Source organism: Schistocerca piceifrons, chromosome X (genome assembly GCF_021461385.2).
Source record: "Schistocerca piceifrons isolate TAMUIC-IGC-003096 chromosome X, iqSchPice1.1, whole genome shotgun sequence".
Classification (NCBI taxonomy): Eukaryota; Metazoa; Arthropoda; class Insecta; order Orthoptera; family Acrididae; genus Schistocerca; species Schistocerca piceifrons.
This window is the reverse complement of record NC_060149.1, coordinates 696656147-696673977: the sequence shown is the minus strand read 5'-3', so window position 1 is coordinate 696673977 and position 17831 is coordinate 696656147. Positions and strand designations below refer to the sequence as shown.

The 17831-nt window shown below is 40.9% G+C and overlaps 1 long non-coding RNA gene across 1 annotated transcript in view; it reads right to left on the bottom strand.

Annotated features, from left to right (window-relative positions):
- Nucleotides 1-399: 399 nt before the first annotated feature.
- LOC124722976 overlaps nucleotides 400-17831 on the bottom strand; it is a 425075-nt gene continuing 407643 nt past the window's right edge. Inside the window, exons 2-3 of the long non-coding RNA XR_007006470.1 lie at nucleotides 15182-15262; nucleotides 400-559 (exon numbers count right to left, since the gene is read on the bottom strand). This is a non-coding gene — a long non-coding RNA (uncharacterized LOC124722976). The remainder of the gene's footprint in view (nucleotides 560-15181; nucleotides 15263-17831) is intronic.

The window sequence follows — 17831 nt, the reverse complement described above, 5'->3', positions numbered from 1 at the left end:
GCCTCCCTCCTGAGTCCTGACTACTTGCCTGTACTATGGTCATGGTTCCGTTGTAGTCCGGGCCGGCGGCGTCCTGGGCCTGATAGCCGTGGTAGGCAGCCAGCGGGTGGTAGCCCGCTGGTGGCTGCTTGGCCTCGAGCGCAGCGTGCTTGGCGTCCAGCAGCCCGAGGTACGGCGCGCCCACGCCCACACCTACACCCACGCCCACGCCGTGGAAGCCGTACTCGGGCGGCCCCGCCGGCACCTCTTCGCACTGGCTGTGCGGCTCACTCTTGACGGCGGAGTGCGCCGCAGCCGCCGCCGCAGCCGCCGCCGCCGCCTGCCCGAAGTGGTAGTGGTGATGGTGATGGTGGTGCAGGTGGTGGTAGCCGTAGTCCAGGTACTCTCCCGCCCCCGCGCCGTACTTGTGCCCGTCGGCGGCGGAGGTGGCGGCGGCGCCAGGCAGTGCAGGGGCAGGAGCGGGCGGCGCGTCGACCGCTGGGGCGCAGGCCGGCGCAGGGTACCGCTGGTCTCCTGAGTGACTGTCTCCCAGCAGAACGCTCTCGATGTCCTGCCACATCTGCAACACGCACACTGCCTGATAGCGAACATTGTTTTTATTCAATCATTGGCTATTGGGCTCATCATCATGCAGCCATTCATAACTTATACATACACTGGTGAGCCAAGACATTAACACCATCCGATTAAAACCGCATGTGCACCTTTGGAATGTAATACAGCAGGGATTGGTATCCGGAGGTATGTGGAGCTAGACGTCCACACACAGTTCACAGGCGTTTTGACAGAAACAGCTGTCCTATTGGAAGATGCCATCACTGATGGGAAAGACATCAAGCATGAAGGTGGCTTACAAAACACTCGTTCGATCTGTACTTGAGTATTGCTCTTCAGTGTGGGATCCGTACCAGGTCGGGTTGACAGAGGAGATAGAGAAGATCCAAAGAAGAGCGGCGCGTTTCGTCACGGGGTTATTTAGTAAGCGTGATAGCGTTATGGAGATGTTTAGCAAACTCAAGTGGCAGACTCTACAAGACAGGCGCTCTGCATCGCGGTGTAGCATGCTGTCCAGGTTTCGAGAGGGTGCGTTTCTGGATAAGGTATCGAAAATATTGCTTCCCCCTACATATACCTCCCGAGGAGATCACAAATGTAAAATGAGAGAGCTTCGAGAGCGCACGGTTCTTCCCGCGAACCATACGCGACTGGAACAGGAAAGGGAGGTAATGACAATGGCACGTAAATTGCCCTCCGCCACACACCGTTGGGTGGCTTGCGAAGTATAAATATAGATGTAGATGTAGATGTAGAAGGGAGACAAGTGGTTCGCAATAATGTTGACATGGTTCATAGCCGCCATAGTAACTTCGACTGTTACCACAAGTCCCACGGAAGCTCATGTGAATGTTCCCCATAACACAATAGTGCCGTCGCTGGCCTGCGTCTATACCACGGTGTATGTTTATAGCAGCCGTTCGTCTGGATTACCATATATACGGAAACGCCCATCGACCTGGTTTTAGTAGAGAAGTGATTCATCCGAACGGATGAAACGTTTCAGTTGATCCAAGTTCCAATCTCGATTATCTTGTGCCCACTGCAAATGTAATTGACCATGTGATTGAGTGAAATGGGGACATATAGGGGTCTTTCGTTGTGAATCCCCATGTTCAACAATATCCGCTGAACCGTGTGCTCTGAAACAATTGTGTCTGCATCAGCACTGTAGTCTGTCGTCAGATCTGTCACAGATCGCCGCCTGTCCTGCTTTATAGAGTGGTCGAACCTCCGAATTCGAAGTTCTGTTACGACGCGTGGACGCCGAACACCTCGTCGCCTATGTGTAGGTTCACCATCGTTCAACCACTATCCATAGATGCTCAAGACCGCAGCACGCGATCAGCCGATTAGTTTCACCGTTTCCCCGCTGTACGTTTGCTAGCGGTGTGGTATGACAATTACCCTTCTTTCATAACATCGCTTGCGTTTGTGAATTTCTGTACTGTCGTTAAAATGATTCCCCAATCGTCTCTTCTTACCAAATCCCGTGATCGCAGAGCCACCACGTGACGTTTAGTCGTGGTCATAATACTTCGGCTGATCAGAGTTTACCAGTAGTCAGTTTTGAGTCTTATCTAAGTACAACGATATACTCACACTACTAAAAATACTACTGCAGCTACAAAGAAAAAGTATTAAATTACTTTAAAAATAAGAAATTCGTTTCATAATGTAGAAGATAAATTTAAGTCTGGACCCTACATGCATCGAATGAAGTCACAAGCACCCTTCTAAGGTAGTAACAGGTCGGTACATCCCAAAAGGAGTGTATAAGATGCTCAAGGAACTTAAATCGGTATTTTTGGAAGAAAGGCGACGTAGTTATCATGAAACCCTGTCAGATAAAATCAGTAAAGCAAAAGCAAAAGGCTCCGCGTTCTGGCACTCATGGTCCAATCGGGACCAACCGACTGCCGTTCTGTCCTACGCCGATGGCATCATTGGATGTGGTATGGAGCGGCATCGGCTCATCACACCGTTCTCACGACCGTTGTCAGGTTTCTTGACCTTGGGGCCGCTACTTTCCACACAAGCAGCTCCTCAGTTGGTATCAAGAGGCTGAGTTCCAGTCCTCCCACCAAGGAAAAATCCTGGCGATAACGAGAATCGAACCCGGATCCTCTGCACAGCAGCCAGACATACTGACGCCTGAGCTACAGAGGCGGACAAATAAATATGAGGCACCCGTTTTTGAGGGAGAACTTGTAACCATTCTGCTGCTACCAGAGCATATTTCACACAGTTCTCATGAAAAGAAGTGACACGCGATCTGAGACACACAAGCCGTTATGTTCCCTTCACCCGGGACGGGACTGAATAGGGCAGAAAATCTCTAATATTACTAGAAACATCCTCTGCCATGCTCTGTACAATATATAAATAGATTTAAATATTTCATCTGATGGCAACAGGTACATTTAGTTACTTCAACAATAAACACAAATCCGAATGTTGCAACTATGATTCAGTAATCAGTTTTTTAACCTTTCATTTGAGACTGCTTTAAGAATTTAAAGATTCAGTTTAGTGTATTTCTTTACAGTAAATGGAATTTCCTAACTGTAATAAAATAATTAATTTCAAATTAACCAAACACTTCATCTTGCTCGTAGGTAACTAAACGCTTTCAGTACCCATAATATTACTTTATTCTCATAAACTTCATTGTAAACTTTTCTTGTTATATTTTATAACAGTGAGATGACAGAGCTTGCGCAACAGACTCTCGGATATGGTACAGTGGCTACTGAAAATCACTGTTGATTTAGAGAACAACGAAGTGTATGGTTCAAATGGTTGCAATGGCTCTGAGCACTATGGGACTTAACATCTGAGGCCATCAGTCCCCTAAACTTAGAACTACTTAAACCTAACTAACCTAAGGAAATCACACACATCCATGCCCGAGGCAGGATTCGAACCTGCGACCGTAGCGGTCGCGCGGTTCCAGACTGTAGCACCTAGAACCGCTCGGTCACACCAACCATCAATGAAGTGTCTTAAAACATTAGTCACACATGGCTAGTACACTGCTTCACAAATTCTCCGACTTTCGATTCATTTGGATGCTGCAGTTTTCACACACGTTAGTACCTGTTAGTCACTGGACTGCACCTGGATAATCCTTCCGGCTGACAAAACAATGGATAACTGTTCCCAGACTACGAACATATTCTTGCACCAGTTGTACTAGGTAGCAAGAGGCAGCCTATATCAACCTTTTCCGCAGAAACAGTAAAGAGTGACAAATGTATCGATTCGTGAAACGGCCGAACGCCGTTGAGTACGTACATAATCATGCCACTAATTTGTAATATAGTTTAAGATTTAAGGTCCGTCGACGTGCTCATTAGAGACTAAACACATACTCTGGTTGGGAAGGAAATTTGCCGAGCACTTTTCAAACGAACCATCCCGAAATTTTCATTAACCAGTTTAAGGAAAACATGGGAAACTTAACTCCTGATGTTTGGACAGGAATTTGAATGCGAGACCATTGTCTTTTCACTGTAGCGCCTCGCTCGGTAGCACTTCCCGGACGCCAGGCTATTTAAATGGCTCTCAGTAAGAGACTGACGGCATAGTTCAAAGCAATACTGACTCTCGCACTACTTAACATGATGCACAAAGCTCTATTCTTTGTCACTAGTTGGGCGTTACTCAAGTGATTAGTGCACAAACTACGCAACGGCGCATGACGCACATTATGTAATTTCAAATACTATTTAACGATTCACAATATAGCGATTTATTTAAAAATAAGTTGCAGCTGTTAAAAACTCCTATGAACTGCGTACGATTAATACCTCCATATAGGATATGAGAATCATAAATATGTAACATACCACCAGTTCTGGGAGGAGAAGAACAAGGACTTCAGAGGCAACAAGTCACTTTTCTTTTGTTTCCTTATCGGGAGCAGCGGTTTGAAAGCTTTGAAGATCTGTGCCTATACACTACTTGCTTACCTGTTAAAGGATGAATGGAATAAATACTGGCTCTTGTCAAGGAATGCCTGCCGCCACACTAAATACACTCGACATAAATATTTGGTGCACTTAGCAAATGTATGGCGCCCTAGCCTTAGTGAAATTCTCTCCTCCTTTAATTAATTCTACAGTCATGATTCGAATTCGAGGAAGGATTTTATCACTTCTTACGTGACGCATGAAGGAACATCGCAGCAAAGATGTACTTAAATCAGGGGACCACTGCTCTTTGCGTTGACAGCATGCTTTTGAAAATTCCCGCATAGGCATATCCTTCTGCTGGTAATCTATAACTTATAATAAGGACTATGGTCTTTCCATTTGTGATGTGCGGATGTAATGTCTTGGACCATAAAAAAGGCTGAACGTCGTAGAATAGACTTGTGATATTGAAGGAAACTCCTTGGAGTTCCATGGACTGCCAGGGGAACGAATAGGTTGGTATTACAGCAAATAAAACTGGAGTTCTCCTTGCAAGCTCCGATATTGAAACAAAAAATTAACCTACTTTCGGCACATCATGAAAGACATGATTTTCTGGAAACGACGTTAATGATGGGGAAAATGGAAGGCAGAAATAGAAAGGGGTGGAAAACGCTGAGATGGATTGATGGCATCACAGAAGTAACGAATTCTAACCTGGATGGTCTTCGGTACATACTGCAGGGCAGAAGATAATGATGCGTGCTTTAATTCATGGGAACACGGAGAGTCAGAATCGACTTTGATGATGATGATGTTGGTTTCTGGGGCGCTCAACATCGAGGTCATCAGCGATCGTACAAGTTCCCAATCATTCCAGTTCCAATCGCACCACTTCCCGAATGATGATGAGCTGATGAGGACACCACAAACACCGGACCCCGGGCGGAGAAAGTCCCCAATCCGTCCGGGAATCGAAGCATGAACCCCGTGATCCAGAGGTAACAACGCTAGCCAGAGAGAGAGAGAGAGAGAGAGACAGAGAGAGAGAGAGAGAGAGAGAGAGAGAGAGAGAGAGAGAGACAGAGACAGAGAGAGAGAGATAGGTCTTGAAAAGCTTTGACGTCTGTCAAAGCTTTTCAGGACCTCTGTGTATATTTTACAGTTCTATATTGGGAAAATAATTGTAAGCAAATATCCTGCCAACAAGATAAAAGTATAGTTAGTCAAAGGCAGGCGAGCACAAATGAGAACTTTCGGTTGAGAGGCCCACGCCAATCAGTTTATAACTATAATATTGATTGACTGAGAAGCTGTATGTCGAACAATTTTCAGAAACTATAAACCATACATGTAACTGTAAATGTAGAGGCGGCGATTATGGGAGGAATGGATATGGCATCCCTCCCAAAGGAACCATTTCAGCACTCGCCTTAAGCGATTTATGGAATCTCGGAGAACCCTGCATCTGAGTGGCTGGATCGTCCTCCAGAATGCGAGTACAGTGTATTACCACAGTACCTTCTCACTCGGTAAATGCCGGCCGGAGTGGCCCAGCGGTTCTAGGCGCAACAGTCTGGAACCGCGCGACCGCTACGGTCGCGGGTTCGAATCCTGCCTCGGCCATTGATGTTGGTGATGTCCTTAGGTTATTTAGGTTTAAGTAGTTCTAAGTTCTAGGGGACTGATGACCTTAGAAGTTAAGTCCCATAGTGCTCAGAGACTTTTGAACCATATTGAACTCGGTAAATCCTTAGTAGAGAGGCGACATTATTCTGGCGAAACACTTGTAAGTAGGCTGTTTAGTTTTTTATGTTGGTAACGCCATGTAGCGCTCTATATGAAAATCACTGACTTGTGCTGCGTGCATTCTGTGGCTGGTTCGCATTGTTGGAATTTGCCATTGTGGTGTTCGGCAGTTGGCTGTTAACAGCGCGTAGGTGAGCCGCCAGCAGTGGTGGATGTTGGGAGAGAAATGGAGGAGTTTTGAGAGCTGATGATCTGGATGTGTGTCCATCAGAGACAGTAAATTTGTAAGACTGGATGTCATGAACTGATATATATATTATGACTTTTGAACACTATTAAGGTAAATACATTATTTGTTCTTTATCAAAATCTTTCATTTGCTAACTATGCCTATCAGTAGTTAGTGCCTTCAGTAGTTAGAATCTTTTATTTAGCTGCCAGTAGTGGCGCTTGCTGTATTGCAGTAGTTCGAGTAACGAAGAATTTTGTGAGGTAAGTGAATTTTGGAAACCAAGAATCGTACTTTAAGAGTTATGAAATGTGTGTAAATGCGTGAATGTATCACAATGCCGGCGAAAATTTTTGGACACTCTTATATTTATAGGATTTTGTTTCTACACATTTGTAACGCATATTCTCGACCCGTGAGATTTTTTATATGAGACTGTCAGTGTAGCGCAAACTGCTGTCGTAAATATTTCGGTAAGAAAGCTAAGTAACCTTGACGTAATGCATTGTGCACGCCCAGCTGTGCCAATCGCCTGAAAAAAGAAAGCCATTAGGTGGAGAAAAAAAAGAGGCCATTATCCTCGCTATTGACAGTTCTTTGTAGAAATCATCGCAAATACGACACGCTCAAACTTGAAAACATATGATTACACTGTGGAGCTCTTAATTTATGATATTTACTAAAATGCCTAATGAAATGATGAGAAACATTTTTACATCTATTGTCTTTCTAGTTGAGAGGTTTTTTTACTGCCTTTGGAGACGCCATTTGCCTAGTGAATGACGTTTCACACATTGCTTTGTATATATTTGCTCATTTCGTTTAATATCTAGTTTCTAGTTGCACTGCAGCATTGGTTAAAATAAAATTAAATAGATGTACTAATACACATATTTTATGCCTACAGATCCAGTAAATAATAATTTTATGATCTACTTCCGAAAAAACGAGGGAGCACAAAAAGACATTTCCACTTCACAGGAATTGCATACATAATTTTTGTCAGTGACTTGGTAACTTGTCTGCTAGAGTAAGTTATTGTGATGCATCACTCTAGTGTTAAGATGTGACATAGATATTAGACATGGCCATCTTTAGTGTAATATTTTTTCTGCTTGAGCTTTATCATGTTTAGATATAAGTTATTGCATTTGCTGCAGCTGTTTGCCAGGCATAGTGCTACTGAATTTCACTTTGTATTACTCTGTTAAGCCAGTTTTACTACTGATTTATTTTTATTGTTGCTGCACATTGGCTCATATTAGTTGTAATGTTGCACTTGCTGAGTTAATTTAGATACACTGCTGCTTCCTTTGCCAATTCACATTTTTTGTCATTCCTGTTTGTGTTAATTTGTTGTGTGTTGCTGTACTGCCTCGTCCCTTACTTTAGCATCTGAGCTCAGTAGATTTAAGCTAACTTAAGAGGGGGTAGGCTATATAAGAGAATGCGTTGTGATGAATTGGAAGTAATGCATTGAAAAGGTATAAATGAAAGTGAAATAAGAGGAAACATCTATGAAATGAAGTTTTGGGCTGGACTGCAGTACCAAATGTAACACTGAAAACAAACCCTGTCCTTTCCTTTTGTGTTATTCCGCTAGGTGTTTGTGTATCCTTGCGTATTTGTGTTCTTCCTGTCTTTATATGTTTATTGGGTAAGAGATATGTTGTAGAATTTTTCTAATAATATGTTATTTTCTTTGTAAAGATGTTCAGGCATTATTTATTCTGCTTTGTTTTAATGCTTATGCGTGAAATTAATGTTCCAAAAACTATTCTCATTATTTTATATATTTACTTATGTCATATTTCCTGTAACACTGATGTATATGTCTATTTCTATTCTTTTGTAAAGCCTGTGGTACTACAAATGTTATCTGTACTGTTTTGTCCTTTAATGATGTATTTTGTACCTTTGTAATTGTATTCTTCTGTTGTAAATTTATAATTGTATAGACACCAGTTCTTCAAATTAAGTTACATTTCACTGCACACGTTTCTGTTGGTCATAGTATATGCACAATATGTGACAAGTTGGCACTGTTAGTGTTTGAACGTGTGTTAATAAGGGACTGGTTAACAGCATTGCTGGTTCTAAGGACAATTCCAAAAACTTTGTTAGTGCACAAGTGGTGGTTTATGGACTTGCTATATTGTCCACAAGACTCTTCGATGGTGATTCTGCACCTGCACAGTCGCAACAGATGGCTGCTGGCCGTCTCTACAAGGACTGCAGTGGTTCTACACCTTTGATGGCCCACCAATACCATAACCTCTACCACGACTACAGTGGGTCTGCTCTGTGATGACCTACCTACCAATATTCCTCAAAAGTTCGACTGACTCTGCAGTGGATTTCCTCTGTTGTGGCCCATTACCTGTCTGCATGTCCAGAGTCAGCATTGTCATTCCATTGGAAGGACAACACTATTTCTTCAAGACTGCATGGAAATCCACTACTTCCGTGTGCATTTTCTTTTACTCCTCAGACTTCAAAAAAAAAAAAAAAACTTCAATTACTACTGTGATGAATGATCAGGACTGTCTTTACGGACTGTGAGAAAATTTTAGCTTTTGACCAACATTGAATCAATAAGTGTGTGCATTCGAGTTCCTTGTCATTGTAATTAAAAAAAAATTTTAACAAATCTGTATTGGCCACTACGCAAAACAATTCGTAAAATGCCATTGTAGTGTTGGGCAGTTGGCTGTTAACAGCGCGCAGAGTTGCGCAGTTGGAGTGAGCCGCCAGCAGTGGTGGATGTGGGGAGAGAAATGGCGGAGTTTTGAGAGGTGATGATCTAGACGTGTGTCCATCAGAGACAGTAAATTTGTAAGACTGGATGTCATGAAATGATTTTATATATATATATATATATATATATATATATATATATATATATATATATATATATATATATATATAAAATGACTTTTGAACACTATTAAGGTAAATACATTGTTTGTTCTTTATCAAAATCTTTCGTTGGTAACTATGCCTATCAGCAGTTAGTGCCTTCAGTAGTTTGAATCTTTTATTTAGCTGGCAGTAGTGGGGCTCGCTGTATTGCGGTAGTTCGAGTAACGAAGATTTTTGTGAGGTAAGTGATTTGTGAAAGGTATAGGTTAATGTTAGTCAGGGCCATTCTTTTGTAGGGATTATTGAAAGTCAGATTGCGTTGCGCTAAAAATATTGTGTGTCAGTTTAAACACAATCAATTATAATTTTTCTAAGGGGACGTTTCACACTGTTGGGTAAATAAAGAGAGCGGGTACTGACGAAGACACTGCAACAATTCTACTACCATCGACGTATATCTCACGTAGTGACCGGGGAATAACAGTGCTGTACATAGTCGTTTCCCTCGCTCTGTATGCGCATGAACTTGGGTCAAAATTCACTAATATTGATACGCAGTAACTTCTATTTTACTCCATGCAGTGGCTTGCTGAGTATACGAAGTGTTAAACAAATATTTTGAGAAGTGGTAGCGCCCACCGAGGTAGAAAAACAAAGCAAATAAATGTGGGTCCGGAAACGTGTACTTTGTAAGATATGACCACTTGTTCGTAGGAGATGACCACTTGTCCATAGGAGTGGCTGACATAGTTCTGGATGTGCATATGAACGCAATCGTTGAGTTGGCGATCGATCAACAGCATCAACCGACTTTATTTATTTATCCAAGTCTAAGGAATACTAAAACGAAAAGTAATCCTAAAACTAATGCAATGTTATTAACTGAGAGAATTTTGTTCTCCTTGAGCCCCATGTTCAGCAGTCAGAACGGCATGGTCACCCGCAGCAAACAAGTCTCCCATGTCACAGGACTCACCAAAATTACTGTAAACCAACAAGTGTTCAGAGTTCTACCTTGCTCCACATTTACAAAGTTCATCATCACACATGTTTCACTTCTTCAGATTAACTTTGTACCTTGTCACTCCTGTTCTCAGTCTGTTGAGCATCTCCCAAGTTCCGTATAGGAGATGGCAGCCTGATGATAGCTTTTCTTTTGCTGTCCATAATCCTCCAGTGGACTTTTTTTTAATACACATTTCATTTTGGTGGGTTTCTGCTGAAGTAGCTGTTGGTGCTGTCGTAAAGAGGAATTTTTTTTTATGGATTTCAGTCGTGATGGATAAGGATGATTTCCAAACAATAGATGTCTGGGATCTGTTTCTTCCTTCTTCTTTTCAATCTCTGCTGCTACCTGTCTTCTTATATGCAGAGATGCTACTTCCATGAGTGGGAGAACTTATGGAGAAGAGCTGGTCTTAGGCTGTCTGTGACTAAGCGACCTATCTCATGGAAATCCACATCAACGTGATTAGCACATACAGAGTTCCTCCAGGCTGGAGAGGCGTAATCTGCAGCGGACAAACACACAGCATGAGCGGATGTGCGGAGGGTCACAGGAATGTGTTCCCCATGTGTATGTCACTTTGCGGACGAGATTGTTCCTGGTGAATACCTTCTGTCTGGTGTCTATACAGTGTTATTTGAAAGTTAAGGCATATTGCAATTGTAACCCTATGTATTTGGAGTGAACACAGTGATTTAAACTGCGTCCTTTCTGGATGATGTACACCTTTCCACTAGCCTCCTTATAGCTTAGGTGGAATGCACACACTTGAGTTTTATCCACACTGGGTTTCAATTCGCTGTCGTCGTAGTAGACAGGAAGTTCTTCGAGAGCAGATGTTAGCTTGGATTCCATTTCTTCAACGGTACTGCTAGATCATTGACTGCTGTGTCGTCTGCAAAACGTGAAGACCAGGTTCCAGTGTTGAATGGTTGATCATTGACATATATTTTACATAATATCTGTTCCAGAACACTAGTCTAAGCTATTCGGTTGTGCAGCATCAGTCTTAGCAATTACGTTGTGCAACATTAGTCCAACCAATTCAGCTGTGTTGTTCGAGTTATGGTGTACTTCAGTTTTTCGTGAACTAAGTATAACACACGCTCTTCCCCTTCAATCGCGCGGACTGAGGAAGGCCTTCCGCTGTTTATGTTTTGAATGCTAGAGTACCTGTTTCGCTAAGACGGAGGAACAGTTGACCGAACAGATGGTAGGTTTTGACGCGGATATTTTTCAGTGCAGGGGCCAAGGGCTGCTAGGATACTTCAGTTTACTAAACCATAGCAGAAATCTTTTCAGCAATATCATTCGGTAAGTCATAAGCTTTCAATGTTAACAAGAGGTGCAAGAGAGAAAATAACATACAGTGAACCACTCGTCCGTACATTCAGCACACTAGCAGTAAACACATAAGTTTTCATGACAGATACGAATTTCGAGTAATTTTCAATGGTATAACACATACGAACGCAACTGAAACTACAACACTACACCATATTTCTTCATTTCGAGCTTTATCTCTGCCTGAAGTTACGCCGCTGGGTAAGATCGTGCTCATATGACAGAAAGCCAAAAATTACAAACACAGAAAACGAAGTAGCGATCAGAATTCAGTGTCTAGACTGTGTAGTGAACAGGCCAGGCGCAGTGACTCGAGACCAAGCAGACGTGCGTGGTGCATGCGATTGCAATGAACGGCCGTTCCTCATTAATGACGACAGTGAGGATCGGCGCATTATACAGGCTCATCGTTTTACGATTAATTGACTCAGGAGCCATTTCCCGTTGATATACTGATGAGAAAGTTCCAACGGATCCTATACAAGAAGTTGCGAGACATGACTAGTTTAGATGTTGCACTCGTCTTCAACAATGTGTGCCCACCTACGGGTCAGTGCGTATCATATTTTCTGAAAGTGCTACGTTCGTAGATATCTGACCTTTTATTTAGTAGTATTGATCTTGCTCCCACCTATGTTCATTATTTATTATGCAAAAATGAGTTACCTAGTGCTGATAATTTTCATAGTGACGAAAATGTAAAGATTGCTGCTATATTTGTTCCATTCCCAGGATCAGATTTATTTACACAGGAAAAAAAAAAAACTGATCCCACCAAATGCCGAATACGTTCCATCATAGCTCAACGATTGCTCTGTATTTAAATTGAGTGTTATCAAGTAATTAGGGTTGCATCATTTGAGTAAAACTGGTTTAAATGAACAGAATTAATGGGCATGATGTCAGTGAGTTACACGTCACAATACTGCATCAAGAAGTTTATGCTGAAGGAACACCATAGCCAAATTCTGATTTTTAAACAAATCCTCTTCAGACTGCTATTGCTGGCGTATCTACTGCGACCTAGTACAGTGGTATTTTTGTAGCATGAGTCCCCAGAGGGTCAAAATTATTTTTAACTAAATATTGGAAGCTAATTTGTGAACAGTTACCTCTTTTCGGTACAAGCATTTCAACGGCAACAAATCCCTTCGTTAGGCAAAACAGCGTATAAGATCTTTGCAGATTACACCCTATTTATGAATGGCGCCTGTATTCCTCTACTAGCTAACTGGTTAGATTGCTACATTCTGGGCGATTGATCACACACACAGTTACGAAGTGGGTCGATAGGGCACAGGACTAATTAAGCGAAAAGTAGTTACTAGTCTTCATAACAATTCAGATTTCTCATAGTACAACCACAGAAGTGCAACCATACACAACGTAACATACTGTTTTCGGATCCAGAGTTAATTCTATGGGAGGGTCACAGCAGTGCTTCGCGGACAGTGACAGGAAGTATGGATGAACTGAGATTTGAGTAAAAAATTCTCTCTTCTGAACTGCCGGTGTTCAGTTCTTTTTCTTTAACGTATGGTCAAAGATTCCGAAAGAGAATGAGGAATAATAATCATAGCACGCTCTAGTAAGGGAGACATATGCACTGGAGTAAGTCAAGCTCTCCATGGACAGTTAAAATGATGATAGAGACTACTAAAGAGACATACATTTCCGTCACGAATTAAAACCAACATCTTTGCATATGGTAGCTGTAACAAAATGCCATACAAATAAATTCGAAGTTGCTGTTCTGTCATTAAACTTCAGAGATGACGAACATTGATGGATCAGAGATTGCAAGAAGAAGTTTTAGTGTTATTGAAGAATTATTGGATATTGCGACTGCCTTTTGCATAATAAAAGCAAACGTGTTCTCAAGAGAAATAAAACCTACATACTAAGGTAACTTTTTTTTCATCAGCTTAACGATACGAGTCTCGTGATAGTAAGCTAAGTTGTGGTTATCATTCTGGAATTCAAAACAGCGTAAGGTACTCTACAGTCTTTTGTTTTTATAACCTGTTTAAAATTTATAGTGTATCATAGTCTCTCAAATCAGATGCCCGTTCATTTAAGATCAAAATGATCTGACGCTGGTACCTCAGCAAGAGTGGTTTGATATCGCTGTGTGATAAACAGGGAACTGCAGAGCCAGTGACTAACCGTCAGTGATCAAAATTAAATTCTGTGTTATGAAAATTAAATATTTATTTGGGTTATCATAGCTGCATATTTATAACGGTTTTCAGTCTTCATCAGTAAAGTACAGTCACTGGTTGACCATTAGTAATGTACGATTATTTGTCACAATGAACGATGACATTATGTTAGTTTTATTTGCAACTCATTTCCACTTAGACTAAAAAATTGCAACTGCAGAATACACTCATATATTAGCACAATAATTTGTTATTACACACCATTCAGTGCCAAATAACCTGTCTTTCTGATACGTGCTGCAGCAATAGAAACGAAATTCGTTCAAATTAGCCCAGTAACATGCACCTAGACGTCCAAAAAGACAAAAAATCTAAATGTTCGAATAATTTTTGCACGTATTGCATGCAATTTGTATTTCATAAGGAGTCGTTTACTTATAATTTTGCTTTGTTTGACATAATAAGTTTAAATTTTGTGAACTGAACTTCAGACGTTACCATTTTAACGTCAGAAATTTCCCATATATGTGATTGTTAGCTGCAGTATTAAAGTATCCAAGTGCACAAACCTACTTTCTTCAAACGTACTGTATATGAGAAACAGATACTCCAATGCATCCAGGAAAGAATTTGAAGGTTTAGTAATGATTAGCAAACTGTAACATTACAAATGGTTTAAACAATTTCCTTCTTCTGAGTAAGTGACTGTGAGAGCCACAATAGCACAATTCATAGGAGAGCTCTATTACACGTTGTATTTATTCTATTGTTTCACTAAGATCGCTTCCGTGAAATTTTCTGACATTTGGTAGTGTCATGCAAGCGTGATTTTCTCATTTTTCAATTCGCCGCGATTATACGTCTCAGAGAACCCTTTAGTGTAGTCAAAGTATAAGTCAAGTTTCTTCAAATAGTAGACCTTCATCAAATTACCACAGGGGACTAAGAAACAACGAATATAACCCAGCTGCAAACAGGCAAATTTCTTCGAACTGGATTCGATAGAACAAATTTTAAATTGGCAGAATGCGGTCTATTTTTTCTATCATTATGTTACAAACGTTGTCTTATACAAATTTCAGATGCGTCATGGTTAGTAAAAGTAGCTTTTAATGAAAACTGAGAAGCTATGAGCGTAATATGGACCAACTCTTCAAATTGTCGAGGGTGTCTCAAAGACGAAAGAGTTGAGCCCATATCTGCGCTCAGGACCCTCACGTATTTTGTATTACTGAATAGATTTTCATTCGTGCAAGAATTTCGAAAGGGACTTTGGATATTAATTTTCACAGTGTAAGTAGCCATTAAAGAGTTGGTCGGCCATTGCCCTCTTAGCTCCCTGAGGTATTTTACTTACTCTCTCTTTATCGTTTGGTGATTGTTCGATAATAATTCCAAGATATTATTACTCTTGTTACTTCACTGCTTAGAAACTTATCTGTAATAAATTTAACAAAAAAATTAACATCAGTTCTATGAGTAACATTGCAATTAAAATAACAAAAATTTGGTTCTTACAACACAAGATAATCAAGCACTGTAAACTAAAAGTGATGTAAGTAATTATCAACTAAGTTTTGACATGGGCGATATACTAATTTCAATGACAAATGCTAACCACGAAGAAATTTCGAATACACTTGAAAAATAATGAAGACGGTTGCTCTTAACATTGTTCTGGTTCAGTGAATATGCCCAGTAATCTATTTATTAACGTATATAAAGGAAAAATTTATCCAGTTAAATGACAGACAGGGAATACAAATTAGTGCAAAATTCACAATACTGTATTTATTTAACCATTATAATAAATAAATCAACGTAGAAGACAATATAGATTAATAACTTTCTGAATTTATAGATCCGCTTCCGTATACATGATTAACACTAGCAGTAGTTGCATTCATTACTAAGAAAGGAGAGTCTGCTACTTCGTTCCACAAATACATAAGGCAGTTTCTACCTTCCAAAGTAAAATGTGAGCGACGTGTGAACAGCAACCACCACTTACAGCCAACAGTCGAATAAAAATGACGACATTCACATAATCTCGACCATAATCTCCATAAAGGAGCGAGGCTTTCCGTCATTCAAAACAGCAAATCACATTCGTAATAACTGCTACGAAATAGAAGTTTGACTGCAACCCATTTGAATAATTTACCAATTATAGTGATGTAGTGTTGTAGTGATGCCCGGAAAAAATATTACAAACGGGTTCTTATTATTTTAACGTGCAACGTAGTTTTGTTTCTTGTTATGTGTGTTTTGTTATTCGCCGGAACATAATGCATGATTTTATTAGTACATGCCACTGAATTAAACTATTTAATTGACTGTAGAATGTGTGATATAAGTAGATATTGTCATGGACTGTGCTATATTTTTAATTCATTAGTTTGCAGCCCACACCGTTACGTGTCGATCCAGCCCCGCAGTGGGAATTATATTACTGTAGGGTTTTATATCACTACGACCACATGTATAGAAACAAAAATCATCTACTTGATGATAGAAAACTTTTCCCGATTTGGAGGAACTGTAATTTGAAGGAACTGTGATTGTAATCGGAGGTCACAAAATACTGCGAAGTTTATTGAAAACATCTAGAATTAAACCACTGGAATCTGGTTGAAATAAACATTTAGAACCGAAAATCAAATTGTAAAGCTGTTTGCCTCCACCCTTTGTGACATTTAGAGCAAAACTATTTTTTCATCAAAGTTATTCTTAGTGTTCATTGTTCCTTGCTGGTACGCTTCATAACAATATCTGAAATGACGACATTAAAGTCTTTTCTAGAATCTTGGCCCCCCTTTTTGTAGGAACAGCATTGGGATTTCGTTATTGACATGTATTGGCACCGAGAGATGAGACTCAAGGATAACTGGTAGACTCAATAGCGTACAGCATTCATCGGATTATAAGGCCCCATACAGTTGCCAAGCTGTTCTCACATATCCTGTCTGACGCATTGCAGATCAAAGTATACAGGATGATTCACAACTTGTACTACGGGCTCCTGGGGTTGTGGAGGAGACTAAGTAGATAACTCTTTGATAAAGAACCAATTTCCGGAAATTTGCCGTTTGAATGTCAAATAAGTGTGAAGATCGGATCACTTACAAAACTCAAGCTTGAATGTTCGCACACAATCTGAGAAGAGGGTGCTGTCGTCCGTCTCTGTTGCAATTATGACATTACATACAATTTGCGACAGACTACAAGAACGGCTGTGGGAAACTGGGGTGTTCCACGGACGCACCACACATTCTACTTTGAAGCGATCGTCCTTCTTCACCTAGAAGAGAACCCGTCGACGCACACTCGAAACATTCTCCATGCCATATGTTAGTACAGGGCACACACGTCAGAGCTCATTCTTTCCACTGTGTGTGTAGCTTGAAACAAGAGATCTGAATATGACCCGAGCTTCAAACTTACTTTACATCCAAACGGCACATTTGCGGAAATGGATCACTTACCACCTTATCTACGAAGTAACCTCTACATCATCTAGAAGCCCTAAACAGAAATTGCGAAACACTCTGTGTATTACCAGAAATACTTTCAGAAACCCTGGGGTTGAATTCCTCTTGTCAATGTCCTCCCCTTGTTTTAGTACACGCGGTTCACATGAAAATATCTGCTGGCCAGTGTGGCCGAGCGGTTCTAGGCGCTTCAGCCTGGAACCGCGCGACCGCTACGGTCGCAGGCTCGAATCCTGCCTCGGGCATGGATGTGTGTGATGTCCTTCGGTTAGTTAAGTTTAAGTAGTTCTAAGTTCTAGGTGACTGATGACCTCAGATGTTAAGTCCCATAGTGGTCAGAGCCATTTGAACCATTTTTTTAAAATATCTATGGTACAGTTCAGTATAGAGATGAGCACCAATTCAAAATTAATATGTCGGCTGGAATTATAGGTATCTGTCGTTCGAAGCGTCTAAAAGATGTTGCTGACAAGGCCATTATTGAGAACACTTTTACAGACTTAGTGTAGGACGTGT